Raw genomic sequence first — 22641 nt, 5'->3', positions numbered from 1 at the left:
GTGTGACTTTCTTCTGATGGGTTGGTGGTGAGCAGTGCTCCAGGAATCTTTTGCTCAGTCTGAAGTTGCCATCTTCCACCTGGCTGGGGGCCTTAGTTCCTGCAAAAGAACTCAAAGACACTGTTATGTATACGGTATTCCTTGAGGAGGAACCGAGACCTTTCCCCAAAGTTTCACTATTGTTTCTTTTTTATAAATGTCTTTTAAAAAATATTTATTTACTTATTTTATTTACTTAGCTGTGTTGCAGTTTAGTTGCAGCTTATGGGAACCTTCATTGCAGTGTGTGGGCTTCTCTAGTTGTGGTGCGCAGGCTTGGTTGTCCTGTAGGCATGTAGGATCTTAGTTCCCCACCCAGGGATTGAACCTGTATCCCCTGCAATGGAAGGTGGATTCCTAACCACTAGACCACCACTATTGTTTTTGGGCCACTCTTCCCTTGTTTCTGCATTCCCTCCCTTCCCTGATTAGCAACTGTTTGACTCTGCCCTTTGGAACTCAAGAGAAGGTCAAGGAAGCTGAATGAAGCCTATTTCTTACAACAAGAAATGGGGGATGCAGAAAGGATTCGTACCAGGGAGGTCCTACCATTTGTACCATAGGGTCTTACTCAGCTTCACTTAGCTTTTCCATCTTCTAGTGGCTGCTCACCTTCCCTGGCTGGTGGCTCTTTGCTCCATCTTCCAAGCCAGCAACATGGCATCTTCTCCCTTTGACTCTTCTCTCTCTCTTGCTTCCTTGACCACATGCTCTTCTTTTTGTTTTGACTTTGACCCTCTTGCTTTCCTCTTATGACTCTTGTGATTACAATGGGGCCTTACATGGATGGTGAGGATAATCTTTCCTTCTCAAGATCCTTAATCCTTGGCCTGCAAAATTCTGCTTGCCAAGTAAGATAGTATATTCATAGGTTCTGGAGATTGAAACCATGCACTTCAGATTGGGACTTGAACCTGGCCAAAATTGTGATTGGGACCTGAATCTACAGTCTTGACTATAATCACTCACCCGGTGTCTGGACTTACTGAGGTTCAGGTTCTTTGTGTCTCAGTACAGAAGGAATTCAGCAAGAGGCAAAGTAATAGGCAAGAAGTAGATTTCTTAATATAGGACACATGTGAGAGATGGGCTTCTCCTGTGGTTCAGATGGTAAATAATCTGCCTGCAATGCAGAAGACCCAGGTTTGATCACTCGGTCAGGGAGATCCCCTGGAGAAGGAAAGGGCTACCCACTCCAGTATCTTACCTGGAGAATTCTGTGGATAGAGGAGCCTGGCAGGCTGCAGTCCATCAGGTTGCAAAGAGTCGGACATGACTGAGGAATGAACACACTTGTGAGAGATGCAAGCTGACAGGTGAAGGGGCTCTGCCCTGAAGATTAAGTGGGCTACAATTTTATAATCAAAGCAAAGTGGGGAAGGGGGAAAAGACCACCTTCTTTCGGTAGATGTCAGGCTTATATCACTAGCTCCTCCTTTGTATCAGGCAGGAAATTGTCTAACCCTATGAGGTCATAGGATTATCATAGTGCTTATAGTAGAAGGGTGGTAACATTTTTCTTTCACCTAATGACCTGGGGCATTTCTTGTGCTTTTATTTATGGTTTTATAGTTAAGCAAGCCTGCTTTGTTCCACAATGTTTGGATAGCTTTCTTGAGCAGTCATAACTTACAGTGGGTTTCCAAAGTTTCTTAGGTTTCCATCTCTATCCACAGTTCCCTACTGGGACTTCTACAATTACCTGTATCCCTATCTTATTCTATCCCTATCATTTCCCCACCCCCCACCTGCCAAGTGTTTTAGCCCTTTATGCTTGAAGGGGAATATGGGGTGATGACCATTCATTAACTACTTTCTGCTGAGTCTGGAGTTGGCCTGACTAGGAAAGCAGAAGAACACCTGGCTAACTGTCCCTTCTCTTTTGGGAGGGCCATAGGTGGCACTAATGGTAAAGAACCCGCCTGCCAATGCAGGAGACATTAGAGACACAGGTCCGGTCTGTGGGTCAGGAAGATGCCCTGGAGGAGGGCATGGCAACCCACTCCAGTATTTTTGCCTGGAGAATCCTGTGGACAAAAGAGCCTGGTGGGCTATAGTCCGTAAGGTTGCAAAGAGTCAGATACAACTGAGGCAACTTAGCCCACTCGCAAGGCAATGTTGCTCGGTTAACATTATTTTTACAGCCATCATAGAGGTTAAATAGTGTAGGATAAGTCTATAAAAAACACAAATCAAGAGAAATACAATAATGAGCATCAAAAGAATCATTAAGAGAGATTGTAATCATGATCTTGGGGACTCAAACCATTTCCCCAAAATAGTTCCTAAATCTGGGAGAGGGTCATTTAGGGCCTCTATCTGTGCATGTGACTCAGTAATTGAGATACATTAGCAGATTTATCGGAGAAGGCGATGGCACCCCACTCCAGTACTCTTGCCTGGAAAATCCCATGGATGGAGGAGCCTGGTAGGCTGCAGTCCATAGGGTTGCTGAGAGTCAGACACGACTGAGCGACTTCACTTTCACTTTTCACTTTCATGCATTGGAGAAGGAAATGGCAACCCACTCCAGTGTTCTTGCCTGGAGAATCCCAGGGACGGGGGAGGCTGGTGGCTGCCATCTATGGGGTTGCACAAAGTCAGACACAACTGAAGGACTTAGCAGCTTAGCAGCAGCAGATTTTTCTGGAATAAATCATCCTGGTGGAAGCTACAGCAAGATATTTCTGCCATATATTCACTGGGTGCCATTAGGAGACATCCAGTATATTCCTGGTCTCCTCGCTCATTGGTTATTTTCCTAGCCAATGTCTCTAAGGATCCTAATGTGGTGACAAGAGACCCTAGATAACCATCCCATGTCTCTAGTCCTGTTTGCCCAGAGCACTCAAGAATGGTTTCTCTGTTCCAACATAAGGGAGCTCTGTTACTTGGTCGACCATGTCCTGGAGTGAACCAAATGAATCCATACCAAATCTGAATCAAATTGTATTCCCACAATCTTGTGTTCTTATCCTTGACCATGGAATATGCTATCTGATGGGCTTGGGTGACCATTTTATTGTGGGAGAATTTCAAAGAATGCCCATGATTTTGTACAATAGAGGCTCTATGCCAGTTAAGAGGGTCCTGCATAGTAATGGACCTCTCCTTCAAAGTCATGCTTGCATTTCTCTCTTCAGTGATTAAATCTCTTAATCCCAGCCAATCGGCCCCCTGGAATGGGGAAATCCACCATGGCAATCCAGAGGCAATGGAGAGGGGAAGTTGCCCACATAGCCAACAACTGGAATTATTAGTAAAATCCACATAAGCTTTAGCCGAAGTCAGGAAAACATAGAACTTACCTTGGCCCTTGCCAAAGGAACACTGTATAAACAACCATGCACCACAGTATAGCTTCTGATATAGAAATTCTTGCTGAACACTTATCTGTTTCGAAGGTGGTAATGTGGTCTCTTCTGGTTCTCTTCCAGCAATTGTAATAAATCAGTATATCCAGGTAAGTGAAGGAATCACAGAGCAAGAAGCAGGAGAATCTTTCCCATCCATATTGGTATTCCAGAAGTAATCTGCATATCTTATCTAAGGCTGTCTTTGGACAAGAATTTAAAATCTTGACAGGTTTACAAGAGTAAGCGGGTTCATTTCAAAAGAGTTATATGGTTTAACCCTTGAGATGTGGATTCAAGTGGGATGCCCCTCTATTTTCATTGTAGTGGGAGTTGATAATATCACTTTGTAAGAACCCTTCCTTCTTGGTTCTAACTGATCATCTAGTGACCCCTTCTTTCCAGCTTTTGATTAAAACCCAATCTCCAGGGTTGTTGCTAACAGTATTTCATTGAGTTGCTTTACCCATAATCTATGAGAGTCAGTTGTACGTGTCCTAAGTTTGCAGCATAATCTCTAATAACAGCTATTTATTTAGTAAAAAGTCATTCATTAAGAAGGGTTTCCTATACATTAATTCATAGGGACTGAGTCTTAGCTTTTGTTTGGGGGCATGCCCTTATTCTCACTAGACCAGTTGGTAGTATTTGGACCCAGTTTTCCTGAGTCTCTTGGCATACTTTGACTATAATTTGCTTCAAAGTATCATTCATTTTTTCCACTGTCCCTGAGGACTGGGGTCTCCATGCTGCATGAAGGGAATAGTTTATGCCCAAGGCTTTAGCTACTTGAAGGGTAATTTTAGAGGTAAAGCCTGGTCCATTATCACTTTGTATAGATTGAGATATTCTGAAATGTGGGATTATCTCCTTAATCAAGTTCTTTGTTACCTCTTCTGTCCATGTGGGGAAAGCCTCTACCCATCTAGTGCATGTGTCTACCATTACAAGTAAATATTTGTATCCTCTGGACTTGGGCATCTATATAAAATAAATTTGCCAATTCTCCCCTGGGTAGCTTCCCTGGCATTGAACAGGTTTAATCAATAGAGGAGAGAGTGATGCTGTTTTAGGATTATTTGGTAAACATGTGTCACATGATTTGATAAACTGGGCCACCACCATTTTTATTCCTTTACCCACAAACAAACTTTGCAGTAAATTCCAAAGAGCTTCGCATTCATAGTGGATGGTTTCATGTAAGGCCTTGGTTGCTTTTCATTGCTGAGCTTGTGGAATCATAATTTTTTCATTTAACATGTAACATCCCCTTTGATTTATTAACCCTCTATTTTTAGCCCAATCCTCTTTTTCCTTGGTATAGCAAGTTTGTGGCATTTCCTCTATCAAGCCCAGGGCTTTTAAAACTGACTCTATTCTTTTTTTTTTTTTTTTTCATTTTTCTTAATTGTCTTTTTTTTTTTCTCCTAATTTTATTTTATTTTTAAATTTTACATAATTGTATTAGTTTTGCCAAATACCAAAATGAATCCGCCACAGGTATACACGTGTTCCCCATCCTGAACCCTCCTCCCTCCTCCCTCCCCATACCATCCCTCTGGGTCGTCCCAGTGCACTAGCCCCAAGCATCCAGTATCGTGCATCGAACCTGGACTGGCAACTCGTTTCTTACATGATATTTTATATGTTTCAATGCCATTCTCCCAAATCTTCCCACCCTCTCCCTCTCCCACAGAGTCCATAAGACTGTTCTATACATCAGTGTCTCTTTTGCTGTCTCGTACACCGGGTTATGGTTACCATCTTTCTAAATTCCATATATATGCATTAGTATTCTGTATTTATGTTTTTCCTTCTGGCTTACTTCACTCTGTATAATAGGCTCCAGTTTCATCCACCTCATTAGAACTGATTCAAATGTATTCTTTTTAATGGCTGAGTAATACTCCATTGTGTATATGTACCACTGCTTTCTTATCCATTCATCTGCTGATGGACATCTAGGTTGCTTCCATGTGCTGGCTATTATAAACAGTGCTGCAATGAACATTGGGGTACACGTGTCTCTTTCCCTTCTGGTTTCCTCAGTGTGTATGCCCAGCAATGGGATTGCTGGATCATAAGGCAGTTCTATTTCCAGTTTTTTAAGGCATCTCCACACTGTTCTCCATAGTGGCTGTACTAGTTTGCACTCCCACCAACAGTGTAAGAGGGTTCCCTTTTCTCCACACCCTCTCCAGCATTTATTATTTGTAGACTTTTGGATAGCAGCCATTCTGACTGGTGTGAAATGGTACCTCATAGTGGTTTTGATTTGCATTTCTCTGATAATGAGTGATGTTGAGCATCTTTTCATGTGTTTGTTAGCCATCTGTATGTCTTCTTTTGATAAATGTCTATTTAGTTCTTTGGCCCATTTTTTGATTGGGTCATTTATTTTTCTGGAGTTGAGCTGTAGGAGTTGCTTGTATATTTTTGAGATTAGTTGTTTGCCGGTTGCTTCATTTGCTATTATTTTCTCCCATTCTGAAGGCTGTCTTTTCACCTTGCTAATAGTTTCCTTTGATGTGCAGAAGCTTTTAAGGTTAATTAGGTCCCATTTGTTTATTTTTGCTTTCATTTCCAATATTCTGGGAGGTGGGTCATAGAGGATCCTGCTGTGATGTATGTCGGAGAGTGTTTTGCCTATGTTCTCCTCTAGGAGTTTTATAGTTTCTGGTCTTACATTCAGATCTTTAATCCATTTTGAGTTTATTTTTGTGAATGGTGTTAGAATGTGGTCTAGTTTCATTCTTTTACAAGTGGTTGACCAGATTTCCCAGCACCACTTGTTAAAGAGATTGTCTTTAATCCATTGTATATTCTTGCCTCCTTTGTCAAAGATAAGGTGTCCATATGTGCGTGGATTTATCTCTGGGCTTTCTATTTTATTCCATTGATCAATATTTCTGTCTTTGTGCCAGTACCATACGGTCTTGATAACTGTGGCTTTGTAGTAGAGCCTGAAGTCAGGTAGGTTGATTCCTCCAGTTCCATTCTTCTTTCTCAAGATCGCTTTGGCTATTCGAGGTTTTTTGTATTTCCATACAAATTGTGAAATTATTTGTTCTAGCTCTGTGAAGAATACTGTTGGTAGCTTGATAGGGATTGCGTTGAATCTATAAATTGCTTTGGGTAGTATACTCATTTTCACTATATTGATTCTTCCAATCCATGAACATGGTATATTTCTCCATCTATTAGTGTCGGAAATTGAAACTGTAATCAAAAATCTTCCAGCAAACAAAAGCCCCGGTCCAGACGGCTTCACAGCTGAATTCTACCAAAAATTTAGAGAAGAGCTAACACCTATCCTACTCAAACGCTTCCAGAAAATTGCAGAGGAAGGTAAACTTCCAAACTCATTCTATGAGGCCACCATCACCCTAATACCAAAACCTGACAAAGATCCCACAAAAAAAGAAAACTACAGGCCAATATCACTGATGAACATAGATGCAAAAATCCTTAACAAAATTCTAGCAATCAGAATCCAACAACACATTAAAAAGATCATACACCATGATCAAGTGGGCTTTATCCCAGGGATGCAAGGATTCTTCAATATCCGCAAATCAATCAATGTAATACACCACATTAACAAATTGAAAAATAAAAACCATATGATTATCTCAATAGATGCAGAGAAAGCCTTTGACAAAATTCAACATCCATTTATGATAAAAACTCGCCAGAAAGCAGGAATAGAAGGAACATACCTCAACATAATAAAAGCTATATATGACAAACCCACAGCAAACATTATCCTCAATGGTGAAAAATTGAAAGCATTTCCTCTAAAGTCAGGAACAAGACAAGTGTGCCCACTTTCACCATTACTATTCAACATAGTTTTGGAAGTTTTGGCCACAGCAATCAGAGCAGAAAAAGAAATAAAAGGAATCCAAATTGGAAAAGAAGAAGTAAAACTCTCACTATTTGCAGATGACATGATCCTCTACATAGAAAACCCTAAAGATTCCACCAGAAAATTACTAGAACTAACCAATGAATATAGTAAAGTTGCAGGATATAAAATCAACACACAGAAATCCCTTGCATTCCTATACACTAATAATGAGAAAACAGAAAGAGAAATTAAGGAAACAATTCCATTCACCATTGCAACGGAAAGAATAAAATACTTAGGAATATATCTACCTAAAGAAACTAAAGACCTATATATAGAAAACTATAAAACACTGGTGAAAGAAATCAAAGAGGACACTAATAGATGGAGAAAACTGACTCTATTCTATCTGCTGGTATGCGAGCTGCTTTCTTTGCTTCTTGGTCAACTTGGGGATTTCTCTTTTCAATTTCAAACCCAGAATCTGAGCCTGATGTCCCGTACAGTGAAAAGAGTGAAAGTGAAAGCTGCTCAGTTGTGTCCGACTCTTTGTGACTCCATGAACTAGTCCATGGAATTCTCTAGGCCAGATACTGGAGTGGGTAGCCTTTCCCTTCTCCAAGGGATCTTCCCAACCCAGGGATCGAATCCAGGTCTCCCGCACTGCAGGCAGATTCTTTACCAGCTGAACCACACAGTGAACAACAGCTATTTCTTGAGGATCTTGTCCTACCTCTAACAATTCAAGAATCTCTCTGCCATATTTAATAGGGAAATTTTTTTAGCTCAGCATACCTCTTTCTTTCCAGGTGGTGGCATGAGCATGGAGGATCAAGAAAGCATACTGAGAACCAGTATAAATTGTGGCTCATTTTCCTTTTGCTAGTTTAAGTGCCCTGGTCAATGCTATAAACTCGGCCCTTTGAGCTGAAGTCCCATTGGTAGAGGTCCTGAGTCGATGGTATCATAAGCACTTATTATGGCATATCCTGCCTTTCTTTTTCCTTCTCCTATGAAACTATTTCTATCTGTATTCCATTCAACATCGGGGTTTTCAAGGGGAATCTCCTTTGAGTCAGGCCTACTAGAATATACTTGTTCAATAGCCTGTACACCATCACAAAGCAAAACTTCCTCTTCCTGATCTCCTCATACATGCAAATTGGACAGAAAAGTTGCATGGTTTAAGGCTTGATATACATTCAAATCTACTTCTGGGTATCTAGAAGAAGGGCCTGATACTTAATGATGAATCCTCTGGTCATCCAATGGTTTCCCTTTGCTTGTAAAACAGAAACCACCTGATGGTCTGTGAGCACTGTCATCCTTTGGCCCAGCATCAGCTTAGCAGTCTCTAATAACTAGTGAGGCAGTTGCTGCCACTGCTCGTAGGCAAGGTGGCAATCTTGCTGTTGTATGGTCCAGGCTCTTAGATAGATAAGCAACAGGCTGATATGTGGGTCCTAAATGCTGAGTTAACACACCAAGGGCCATACCCCCTCCTTCAGTCACAAAGAGAAAAAATGTTTTTTTTTTCTAAATTAGACAATCCCAGAGCAGAGGGATCTAATGATTTTCATTTTAGAGTTTGGAAGACCTGTTCTTCTATATCTCCCCAGTTTAGTGGTCATATAGTTTAGGAGCTCATATAATGGTTTGGTGTCTAGTCCATAACCAGCAATCCAAATCCACAACATTCAGTTACCCCTCAAAAAGGCCCTAAGTGGTTTTACTGTTTTTGGTGACCTTAATCTCTGAATTAACACCATTCTATCAGCAGATATAGACCTCTTCCCTGGGGGTAAGCATGCATTCCAGATAATGAAACCTCTGTTTAGAAACTTGCATCTTAGACACTCCATAACCCTTTTTCCATAAATGAGTTAGAATCTTAACAGTGTTCTCATCTAATGCCTATTTTGAAAAATTTGCTATTAAAATATCATCTACAGAGCATTTATAAATGGTGAATGAATCTTATTAAGAACAGTTTACAATAAAAGTATGCATTCTTTATAGTAAGGTATTACTACATTACATCTTATTTATTTTAGCAAATCAGTATATTTTCTGTATTTAATTATAAAAAACTTCGTTTTTGAAGCTTATTTGCAAATACACTTTTTCCATTTGGCCTATGGTTTGTTGCCTACTTAGCTGAATATATAATGTCAGCTTATCCTAAGGCTGTCCTTAATTTACTTAAGAATTCATTGTAAGTAAAGTGCTCACAGTGTATAGGAATTCATATTTTGGAGGTGCTTGATATATCTACAAAGAAAAATTAGGAATTACTTTGTTATAGAATGCTCCTAGAAGTCTTTTCCCTAGAAGCCTTAAGTGTGTTTATTAAAAAAAAAAAAAACTAATGTTAGACTTGTGTTCATGGAAGTAATTAAGGTACAACATTATTACAGTTTCAGAGTTGTATGTGATAAGCCATATTTTGTTTTTACTCTGTGTTTTTACTGAATGATCTATTCCCCATTCCAAGGAAAGCATGAAAAAAAAAAATTAGGTTAACTGTAGCATGTGGCATCACAGTCTATATTTCATCTATTTTATTTTATTGAATACTGTCTGGATCTTTGGTTATCCTGTTTGAAGACAAAGGACAAATAAAACATAGTCAGAAAAAAAAAGATCATTTACATATTGCAGAATAACACCATCTGTTAATTTTAATTCTCTTAGGTCTTGTGCCAAGGCATTCCCCAAAATATGTGGGCTATCCCTAAATCCTTGGGGGAGTCAAGTCCAAGGATATTGTTGGGTTTCTTTTTGTCTGGGTCTGTCCACTGGAGGACAAAAAGAAACTAAGATTCTTTGGATAATGGAATGCAGAAAGCTAATGGAATGCAGAAAGCATCCTTTAAGTCTAGTGCAGTAAAGCAATTGGTTTCTCCTGGGATCTAAGTCAAGACAGTATAAGGACTAAGTACAATAGGATAGAGGGGTTCCACTGCTTCATTAATAACCTTAGATCTTGTACAAATAGATATTCCTCAGTAGGTCTAAGAATGGGTAATATCAATGTATTGGGGCTTCCCAGGTGGCCCACAGGTAAAGAATCTGCCTGCCAACGCAGGAGATGAAAGAAATGTGGGTTTGATCCCTGGGTTAGGAAGATCCCCTGGAGAAGGAAATGGCAACCCGTTCTGTAAGTATTCTTGCCTGGAAAATTCCATGGATAGAGGAGCCTGGTAGGTTACAGTCCACTCAGACATGATCGAGTGACAAAGTGCATGCACACACACACACACACAATATCACCAATGGTGTGTCTGACAGAGTACCAATAAAACATGCAAAACCAGTAAACCGTTCCAGGGTCTACTAAGGCTTTTATCTCAGCTTCAGATTCAATCTATTCCTTTCTGCTTTCTGTTAAAATGATTTGGTGGTGAGGGTCATTCCTTTGCCCCTTGAGAAACAGAGTGGCCCCTAGCTTAGTTAATAAATCTTTTCCCATTAAAGAGATGGGACAATCAGGCACCCACATAAACGAATGTAAAAACAGCTAACCATTGATGTTACACAAAAGGGGCTCCAGGAAAGTGTGCTCTTGTCTCTTGCCTGACAACCCCATTAAGTATTCCTTATGACTGCTAACGTTTCCAATCCTTTGGGTTAAGGCTGAGAAGGTTGCACCAGAGTCTATGAGAAATTCTATTAAGTGGCCTGCCACATCGATGACCACCTGAGGCTTGACATTAGTTATGTAGATGGTATCTCTAGACAGAGCCACTCTCAACCATAGGCCCTGTAAGTCTTCTGATTGCAAAACCATCAGTGGCTGAGGGGTCCCTGTCACTCTCTGGCATCTGAGGCTTTCCCTCTGCCAATGTCCGGGCTGTTTGCAAAGGGTGCATCAATCACAATCCTCCCTCGGTGCCCCTCTGTCCACACAGAGTACACTGGCCTTGTATAGGTACCCATGGGCCTTGTGGTCTGCCAGGGCCAGACTGGCCTGGAAAATCTAGCCTCCCAGTTGGTGGTCTCTGAGCAGACAAAGCCATTGCAATCGTTTGGGCCTTTTGCATATTTCTTTGGGTGCATTAGACCTTTTCGGTCATATCCCTATTATTGAAAACCAAAAAGTCTTTTGAAGCAAATTGTTCATTGGAATCTGAGGACCAGCAGTTGCTTTCTGAATTTTGCATCTGATGTCTGGGATACACTGGGATATGAAATGCATAGCCAAAATGGCCTGTCCCTTGAGGGAGGAGGGATCCAAGTTTATATACTTCTTAAAAGCTTCTACTAGTCTCTTTTGGAAGACTGAAGGATTTTCATCTTGTCGCTGTTGGCACCTCTTTCACCTTTTCATCATTAACAGGTTTTACTCTAAGTTTCTTCATGCTCTCTATTAAACAGATAATCATATGGTCCTGTCTATCTCTATCAATAGAATTCACCTGGTAATTCCACTGGGGATCTGCCCCAGGGGCAGCATCATTTCCCAATGGATACATTGCATAGTTTTATCAGGCTTGAGCTGCTAGTTGGTCTGCATGGGATCTGGCCACTAGTATTACACGATGCTTTTCCTCAGGGGTACAGCAGTGGGACAGTAAGGTCTGTAAATTCTCCAAGGTGAGATCAAAAGATCTCACTAGTCAGGTAAACCCCTTTGTAAGAGGTTCAGGATCCTCAGAAAAACTTCCCAACCTGTCTTCTGCCATACTTAGAACATGCATTGAGAAAGGTACAGGGATTCTTGTTGTTCCTTGATTTTCATCAGGAACTTCTCTCAGAGGCAAAAGTGTAGGGGCAGTCAGTTGGTAACTTACACTGCTGCAAGTGCTAGCTGGGCTAAGGATGGGCCCATTGGGAAACTCAGGGTAAAAAGAAGAGGATCCTGAATATGGGGAAATATCTTTTCATTCCTAGCTGTGTCTTCCCCTGGGGCAACAGCCTCGGCTGGAGGGGGCTCCTACCTGAGGTGTGGCCCTTGTTGGAGCCACAGCTGCTTCTGGTATAGCGGCTACCACCTGGTGATTGCGGAGTAGCTCTAGCTGGAGGAGCAGCTCCTCTTGTGGAGGGTTTGATTATCTGACGGCCCTTTGGTGTAGATGAGTTAAAATGTCTTCTATGTCCTTGCTAGAATTATCCCCCAAGATACACGTGCCTTAAATTCCTTTTCAGTCTCAATGTCTAAATACAAGGCCATGAAAATTTGAACACTCAGAAGCTCATTTCATTTAAATTTCCTTCTACAGTATAAAAGAAAGTGTTAGTTGCTCAGTCATGTCTGATTCTTTGCAACCCCATGGACTGTGGCCTGTCCGTGGGATTCTCCAGGCAAGAACACTGGAGTGGGTTGTCATTTCCTTTTCCAGGGAGTCTTCCTGACCCAGGGGATCTTCCTGACCCAGGGGTTGAATCCAGGTCTCCTGCATTGCAAGCAGATTCTTTACTGTCTGAGCCACCACTGAAATACAGTGTCATAACTCAGGGACCTGTTTAGTGGCCACTTTTCTTGGCTTCGTAACTCATATTGTGGCCAAACCTGATTACATAACCTCATGGACTGTAGCCTGCCAGGCTCTTCTGTCTATGGAAATCTCCAGGCAAGAATACTGGATCAAACCTGGGTCTCGTGCATTGCAGGCAGATTCTTTACCATCTGAGCCACCAGGGAACCCTACATAACCTAATACGTTTCTTTCTTTTTTTTTCTTTTTAATTTCTGTTGTCTGAACTTCTCCCCTTCTGGAGGATATGACCCAGAGGGGTATTGGTTGGGCCTGATGCAGCCTGACTCACTTCAGACCCAAACCTGAGATGATGTCTCTAACTCCCATGTTATCCAAAATTCCACTCTTAAGTCAAAATTCACACAATTTGGTCAAGATTTGCACTTATGATTTTAGATTTATCCCTTCCAATGTGGTCTCCCATTCAGGTGTTAGTGCCCAAAGAGTCGTCACCAAGCAACAGCACAGCCCCGACCGCCATCTTGGATTGCAAAACCACTTAGCTGTGGTGCTGGAACAGCCATTCCACAGGAAGAACTCCAGTCTGAAGAGCAGGGTGTGAGGCCTCTGCATGTGGCCCCCTGTGGGCACATGAAACCCGACTAAGCCCAAAGGGGAAAAAAAGGGGCTTCTGGTTCAAGATGTCAGAGTAGAAGGATGTGCGCTCATCTGCTCCCGTGAGAGCTCCAAAATCACAACTCGGTGTTGAACAGCCATCAATAGGAGGACACTGGAACCCACTAAAAAAACATAGCCCATGTACAAAGACAAAGAACAAGCCACACCAAGGTGGTAAGAGGGACACAATTACGGTAAAAACAAATCCCATACCTGCCATGTGGGTGACCCACAAACTGGAAAATAATAATACCAAAGAAGTTCTCCCACTGTTGTGAAGATTCTGAACCCCACATCAGGCTTCCAGCCTGGGGTTCTGACAACAGGGCTGGGAATCCCCAGGGAATCTGACCTTGAAGGCCAGAAGGATTTGATTATAGAACTTCCACAGGACTGGGGGAAACAGAGACTCCAGTCTTGGAGGGCACAAACAAAACCTTGCATGTAACCGAGACTCAGGGGAAAGGAGAAGTGACCCCACAGGAGACTGAACTAAAACTACCTGCACGTGTTGGAGGGTCTCCTATGGAGGATTGGGTCTGCAGGGGCTCACCACAGGGATGGAGGCACTGGCAGCAGCAGTCTGGGAAGGTCCCCCTTGGCATAAACTGTCTTGGAGGTTGACATTAATCCGACCATGGAACCATCAGCAGATAATTGGATTAAAACTTTACTGAGCAAGGCCCTGCCCATCAGAGCAAGATCCTGTTTTTCCTACTACCAGTCCCTCCCATCAGAAAGCTTACACAAGCCTCTTAGCCTCCTCCATCAGAGGGCAGACAGAAGAAGCAAGAAGAACCACAGTCCCATAGTGACTAAAACAAAAACCACATTACAGAGAGTTAATCAGAAAAAAGAGGAAGCTATGTCCCAGATGAAGGGACAAGATAAAACCCCAGAAAAACAACTAAATGAAGTAGAGATAGGCAACCTTACAGAAAAAAAATTCAAAATAATGATAGTGAAGGTGATTCAGGATCTTGGAAACAGAATGGAGACAAAGATAGAGAAGATGCAAGAAATGTTTACCAAAGAACTAGAAGAACTAAAGAACAAAAAAACAGAGAGGAATAATACACTAGAAGGAACCAATAGCAGGCAAAAAAGTGAATAAATGACCTGGAGGACAAAATGGTGGAAATCACTGCTGCAGAACAGAATATAGAAAAAAGGATGAAAAGAAATGAAGACAGCTGAATTTTATAATCAAAGGAAAGTGGGAAAGGGGGAAAACATTGCCTTCTTTGAGTAGATGTTACTAGGATTATCATGGTACTTATTCAAATTAGTTGAAGGGTGGCAACATATTTCTTTCACCTGATGACCCACAGAATATCTTGTACTTTTATTTATGGTTTTATAGTTAAACAAGTCTGCTTTGTTCCACGACACCCTGATAGCTTTTTGGTGCAATCGTAACTTACAGTGATCTGCCAAATTTTCCTGTTTCCATCTATTCACAGTCCCCCACTGGGACTTCTACCACTACCTGTATAACTATCTTAGTCTAACCCTATCAAAGTTAGGACATGAACATCTGAGGCATTATTTTGTCTTCAGTTCACAGAAACAACTCATAGTCACTCTTTTCCCATGTATACTCCAATCCACTTCTAATCTATTACTTTGAAGCAAATTCCTCACAGCCTATTGTCTCACTCATAAGCATTTTAGTATGTATCTCTAAAACATTAAGAGCTCATTTAAAAACCATTATAATACTATTGCAGGAAGCGGGATCCCTTCCCAGGGCCTGAGAGTGGGCTCTTGTCTAATATTCAGAAATTAATTGTTCGAGGAGACACCCGTTCTGACAAAGCCAGATACTTTATTGGGAAGAGCAGCCTAGGCAGACAGCAGCAGGATAAGGAAATGCAGGAGAACTGCTCTGCCATGTGACTCACAGTCCCAGGTATTATGGTAGTGCGGTTATTAGTTTCCAGTCTGTCTCTGGCCAATCATTCTCACTCAGGGTCCCACCTGCTGGTGCACGCATCTCTCAGCCAAGATGAATTCCAGTGAGAAGGATTCTGGAAGGTTGGTAGGACATATGGACTGAAGACTCTTCTCTCCTTTGGATCTTTCCCAAATTCTTCTGGTTGGTGGTAGCTTGTTAGTTCTTCTTCCTTACAAGGACCACCTATTAGAAGATAACTCATCCAAGTGGTTACTATGATGCCTGGCCAGGGTGGGTGGTTTCAGTCAGTGGTTCTGATAACAATACCATTATCACACCTAAAACTCAGCATAATGTGTTAATATCACTGTTTCATATTCACCTTTCTTTGACTGTCAGAAAATGCTTCTTTACAGTTAAAACAGGCTCACATGATCAATATAACACATACGATCAATATATCCCTTAAATCTCTTTTAACTCACAAGTTCTATGGTAGACATTGAGATATCCCATCCTGATCCCCTCTTGTGAAGAACTTATTGCTCCAGCTCTGCTGTCCAACATTCCAGAAGACTACATTCAGCTGTTAGTTCCTGCGGGAATTGCCTCAGATGCAGAGCCACCTCACCCAAAGTCATACCCAAGGCCACACTTCCTCTGGGAGGCCCATCTCTGGCAACTTACCAACAAAAAGGAATAAAGGCCTCAACATCTCAGCTTAACTATCTCACAGTCAGCTTCCTTCCTGTCTCACAGACAGCTTCACAGTCATACATCCTGTGATAGTTGCTACCAGGAGGTTTTCAATAGAAGAGCAACTAAAATGAGGTTTTGAAATGGAATCACTTCTTACTAGTATGCGAAGTACACCATCAAAGGTTAAAACTTTCCCCAGGGATGAATACATGCTAGAACAGAACAGCTGGTGTGATATATAAGGTACTTGAGTAATATGTGCTAACTATACGGGTAATTATAGTTAAGGTTGCCATTGCCTTCTCCGATAAGGACAGTGGTATTGGGTGGCTATCATTTAGCACAAGAGTATAAAAATGCAAAGCTGAGAGCAATAACTGCCAATTGCAAACTAAGTTTGAAATCTAGAAGGTTCTCTGATACCTTACAAAGAGGCTTTCATCTCTTACAGTCGGAGGATAGAGAAAGCCAAGATTTTAATCATTAAAGTAAATGGGCTTCAAGAGAGTTAAACTCCCTGTAAGGCAGGTCTTTTATGCCAAGGTCAGGCCTGAGGCCCTGAATGAGAAAGAATGGACACATGGAGTGAAGTCATCTAGTTTGATGACTTAAAACATCTTGAATTACCAAATTCCCCTGAACCTTCTGAGGCTGAGAAGGCCACACTTCCCTATTAAGAACTCACACATCTCCCTTGGCTTGTTGATGATATTGATTTTTTTTTTTTCCTCATAAGGCAATATGTGCCTCCCTTCTTAGCCTTAACAAGGGTTAAGTCACAATATAACCTAGTCAAGAATATGCTGAGTCTGATAATGGAAAAAAAGAGACTATATTCCAAAAGGAACTGCAGGACTTCTAGGATGTGCTGTCAGGGTCTCAGGGATTAGACATACTATTGATGTCTAAAGGTGCTTGATCAGCAAGCCAGAATATAAGGTTGGATAAGGAAATTTTATTGATTTGGGAACACTGTCACAGATATTATATTTAAAATTCTGGCAAAGACCTCAGGAGGTGGTGCCAACTTTCTCCCAGGATGCCTTCTAGAAACATAGAAAAAGTAACATCCAACACTTACCATGACTGATGGTAGAGGAAGGGATAAAAGTCTCAGAAAAAAGAGCATGCTGAAGGGGATATACTTCGTAAAGGGGAAAATTCTCCAGATGAATGTCCTGGTAAGAAGGGCGCCTATGTCACTAAGTTCAGTTTTAGCTCTTCTCTGCAGGCTAGGGTTTATGGTAGGGAGGTCATTACAGAACTAGGGTTCCCAACAGGAATAGGGATGATAGTATACCACTGTCCCCCTTTGCCTGAAAAAGCAATGAAGCTATTCTTTTCTCCTTCACCCAAAACTCTGTCCCTGAGATTTGATTTGGCACCAATTCACAGAGGCGGTTTTCCACATCACACTCTGCAGCATCTCAGCAAATGTACATAGTAATGGCTTCTCTTTCCCTTCCTCCTCAAAACATACAGCTATTTGTTTGGGTAACTATGACCAGGGGAAAAGGGAATACTTATATATTTCAAGACCATTGGCCATGGGGGACATAACATAGCAGGCCTGACTACTGTGCTTTGAAAGATCTGCTTACAAGGTTGGCCTTGGTTGGCATCTGGAAACTTGGATTTCAGGAAGGTTCTCATTATCCCCAGAACTGATAAGAGCGGCTTATGATGCCAAAACTGTACAAATAAGTGGTTTATGCTGAATATGTGCCAGGTAAAGGCTGCTGATGTGATCAGCCCCAATAAAAACTCTGGGAGCCGAGTCTCAATGAGCTCCCATCATCGACATTTCTTAAGTGTTGCCACAAGTTTTTGCTGGGGGCATTAAGCACATCCTATGTGATTGCACCTGGAAAGGACCCTTGGAGTCTCGTGACTGTTTTCCCCCAGGCTTTGTTCCATGCACTTTTTTCCCTTGGCTGATTTTGCTTTATATCCTTTGCTGTAATAAATCACAGCCATGAGTAGATTATCTGCTGAGTTCTCTGAATCTTTCTGTGAATTACTGAAACTGGGTGTGGTCTTGGAGGTCCCCTTTGACAGGGACTGATCACTCATTGAAGGATAATCACATTGGACCTTTACAGTCATGAAAGGTATGCAGATTTGTCCACATTGGAATAGGTACATACTGAGTATGGTTTTACCTTCACTGTTTGCAATGCTTTTGGCTTCATGGCCATACTTGAACTCAAAAGATTCCCTTATAGCTTTGGGTCTGATCAAGGAACTAACTTCACAGCAAAGGAAGTACAGCACTGGGTTCATGCTTATGGAATTATTTGGTCTTCCTGCATACCTCATTACCCAGAAGCAGCTGGCCTAACTGAAAGGTAAAATGGCTTACTGCAGACTCAGTTACAGAGTCATACAGGAGACAAAATGTAAAAGGATGAGGTTCAATATTAAAGAATGAAGTATATGCTTTGAATCAGTTCAGTTCAGTTGCTTAGTCGTGTCCGACTCTTTGCGACCCCATGGACTGCAGCACACTGAATCAGAGACCATTATGTGCTATAGTTTTCCTATATCCTGAATACATGGGTCTGGGAATCACAAAGCAGAAGTATGGGTGACTCCTTTCATTATACATTGAGTTTTTCTATCAATTTAACTCACAGATTTTAAAATATTTTACTACACTATTATTCATTGTGACACTCATATTGTCCCAGTTTTAGCCTCTTCAGATTTGCTTCCAAGTCCCTTTGCTATGTCCACAGTGTTCTTTAATAGCTTTTTTACTTTCTGATGTGATAAGATACCCAGGGTCATTTTGTTCATTTCCCGCTCCAGACCAAGAATCAGGCATGTCGTAAAAGAGCCCTGGCTCTTTTCAGTGCAAAATAGTACATGGACACCAGAGTCTGGATGTTGGTGGATGTGGGAAGGACTGAGAGCAACTGATTTCGTCATTGTGACACCTATATTATAAAAATTCGGTAAATGAAAATTTGGTAAGCTCAACAATAGAACAATAATTAATGAAACTGAAGTCTGGAAACAACTTTTGTATCAGATCAGATCAGATCAGTGGCTCAGTCGTGTCCAACTCTTTGCGACTGCATGAATCGCAGCACGCCAGGCCTCCCTGTCCATCACCAACTCCCGGAGTTCACTCAGACTCACGTCCATCGAGTCAGTGATGCCATCCAGCCATCTCATCCTCTGTCGTCCCCTTCTCCTCCTGTCCCCAATCCCTCCCAGCATCAGGGTCTTTTCCAATGAGTCAACTCTTCACATGAGGTGGCCAAAGTACTGGAGTTTCAGCTTTAGCATCATTCCTTCCACAGAAATCCCAGGGCTGATCTCCTTCAGAATGGACTGGTTGGATCTCCTTGCAGTCCAAGGGACTCTCAAGAGTCTTCTCCAACACCACAGTTCAAAAGCATCAATTCTTCGGTGCTCAGCCTTCTTCACAGTCCAACTCTCACATCCATACATGACCACAGGAAAAACCATAGCCTTGACTAGATGGACCTTTGTTGGCAAAGTAATATCTCTGCTTTTCAATATGCTATCTAGGTTGGTCATAACTTTCCTTTCAAGGAGTAAGCGTCTTTTAATTTCATGGCTGCGGTCACCATCTCTAGTGGTTTTGGAGCCCAGAAAAATAAAGTCTGACACTGTTTCCACTGTTTCCCCATCTATTTCCCATGAAGAGATGGGACCGGATGCCACGATCTTTGTTTTCTGAATGTTGAGCTTTAAGCCAACTTTTTCACTCTCCACTTGCACTTTCATCAAGAGGCTTTTTAGTTCCTCTTCACTTTCTGCCATAAGGGTGGTGTCATCTGCATATCTGAGGTTATTGATATTTCTCCCGGCAATCTTGATTCCAGCTTGTGTTTCTTCCAGTCCAGCATTTCTCATGATGTACTCTGCATATAAGTTAAATAAACAGGGTGACAGTATACAGCCTTGACAAACTCCTTTTCCTATTTGGAACCAGTCTGTTGTTCCATGTCCAGTTCTGACTCTTGCTTCCTGACCTGCATATAAATTTCTCAAGAGGCAGATCAGGTGGTCTGGTATTCCCATCTCTTTCAGAATTTTCCACAGTTTATTGTGATCCACACAGTCAAAGGCTTTGGCATAGTCAATAAAGCAGAAATAGATGTTTTTCTGGAACTCTCTTGCTTATTCCATGATCCAGTGGATGTTGGCAATTTGATCTCTGGTTCCTGTGCCTTTTCTAAAACCAGCTTGAACATCTGGAAGTTCACGGTTCACATATTGCTGAAGCCTGGCTTGGAGAATTTTGAGCATTACTTTACTAGCATGTGAGATGAGTGCAATTGTGCAGTAGTTTGAGCATTCTTTGGCATTGCCTTTCTTTGGGATTGGAAGGAAAACTGATCTTTTCCAGTCCTGTGGCCACTGCTGAGTTTTCCAAGTTTGCTGGCATATTGAGTGCAGCACTTTCACAGCATCATCTTTCAGGATTTGAAATAGCTCAACTGGAATTCTATCACCTCCACTAGAGTTGTTCGTAGTGATGCTTTCTAAGGCCCACTTGACTTCACATTCCAGGATGTCTGGCTCTAGTTGAGTGATCACACCATCATGATTATCTGGGTCATGAAGATCTTTTTTGTACAGTTCTTCTGTGTATTCTTGCCATCTCTTCTTAATATCTTCTGCTTCTGTTAGGTCCATACCATTTCTGTCCTTTATCGAGCTCATCTTTGCATGAAATGTTCCTTTGGTATCTCTGATTTTCTTGAAAAGATCCCTAGTCTTTCCCATTCTGTTGTTTTCCTCTATTTCTTTGCACTGATCGCTGAAGAAGGCTTTCTTATCTCTTCTTGCTATTCTTTGGAACTCTGCATTCAGATGTTTATATCTTTCCTTTTCTCCTTTCCTTTTCACTTCTCTTCTTTTCACAGCTATTTGTAAGGCCTCCCCAGACAGCCATTTTGCTTTTTTGCATTTCTTTTCTATGGGAATGGTTTTGATCCCCGTCTCCTGTACAATGTCACGAACCTCATTCCGTAGTTCATCAGGCACTCTATCTATTAGATCTAGGCCCTTAAATCTATTTCTCACTTCCACTGTATAATAGACAGTGCTAAAATATAGAAATGTAAATCTATGTGATAAAGATGGCAATTCAAATGTTTGGACAAAGGAAGGAATGACATTGGAACAATGGATTATTTAGACTAAATAGACTTGGACTGTGAAGAAAGATGAGCGCCGAAGAATTGATGCTTTTGAACTGCGGTGTTGGAGAAGACTCTTGAGAGTCCCTTGGACTGCAAGGAGATCAAACCATCCATTCTGAAGGAGATCAGTCCTGGGTGTTCTTTGGAAGGAATGATGCTAAAGCTGAAACTCCAGTACTTTGGCCACCTCATGTGAAGAGTTGATTCATTGGAAAAGACTCTGATGCTGGGAGGGATTGGGGGCAGGAGGAGAAGGGGACGACAGAGGATGAGATGGCTGAATGGCATCACCGACTCGATGCACGTGAGTCTGAGTGAACTCTGGGAGTTGGTGATGGACAGGGAGGCCTGGTGTGCTGCAGTTCATGGGGTTGCAAAGAGACAGACACGACTGAGCAACTGAACTGAACTGAACTGATTCAGAAATAAATTCCTATGTCATACCATCATGTATAGGTAAGTTCTGATATGTAAAAGAATAAACATCAAAAGCAAAATGTAGGAGAGTATTTTATAATTTGGGGTCAGGGAAGAAATTCCTACGCAAGACAGAAATTCTAGAAAACACAAAAGAAAACAAAAATTTTACAGCAAAAGATACCATGCTGCTGCTAAGTCGCATGAGTCGTGTCCGACTCTGTGTGACCCCACCAGGCTCCCCCATCCCTGGGATTTTCTAGGCAAAAACACTGGAGTGGGTTGCCATTTCCTTCTCCAATGCATGAAAGTGAAAAGTGAAAGTGAAGGCGCTTAGTCATGTCCTACTCTTAGCGATCCCATGGACTGCAGCCTACCAGGCTCCTTTGTCCATGGGATTTTCCAGGCAAGAGTACTGGGTGGGTTGCCATTTCCTTCTCCAAAGATAGCAGAAGCAAGTAATAACTGGTTGGAAGAAAGTAACTTCAACACACAAAACAAGGGACTTCCCTGGTGGTCCAGGAAAAGGGTCCGTGCTCCCAATGCAGGCGGTTCAGATTCCATCCCTGGTTGGGGAACTAAGATCCCATATACTGTAGCTAAGCCCATGTCCTGCAACTAGAGAAGTCCGTGTGCCACAGTGAAGACCCAGAGCAGCCAAAATCAAATAAAAACAAATAATTTTTATCTGTACTATAGAAAGCTTTACTTAAAAAACAGTAAGAAAAATTCTAATAATCCAGTTGAAAAAGAATATCAGTAGGCAATTCACCATAGAAAAAAATCAATGATCAATAAATTTATGAAGGCTGCTCAGCCTCAGGACAGAAAAATGCAAATTAAAATGAGAAAAATTTTCTCCAGTATTTAGTATTAATAAAGATGTGAGGGGAACAAATTTTTTGGCTGTGCCATGCAGCTTGTGCCATGTAGCTTAGTTCCCCCATCCAGGGACTGAACCCTGGCCCTTGCAGCGGAAGTGCTGAGTCCTAACCGCTGGACTTGCAGGGAATTACCAACAGATGTTGTTTTCTTTTTTGAGACTATCACTGACTTCTTTTTAAATGAAATTTGGCAATAGCTACTGAAAAATGTGCAATGCCCT

This window comes from Bos indicus, chromosome 15 (genome assembly GCF_029378745.1).
Source record: "Bos indicus isolate NIAB-ARS_2022 breed Sahiwal x Tharparkar chromosome 15, NIAB-ARS_B.indTharparkar_mat_pri_1.0, whole genome shotgun sequence".
Classification (NCBI taxonomy): domain Eukaryota; kingdom Metazoa; phylum Chordata; class Mammalia; order Artiodactyla; family Bovidae; genus Bos; species Bos indicus.
This window is presented reverse-complemented; position numbering follows the sequence as displayed.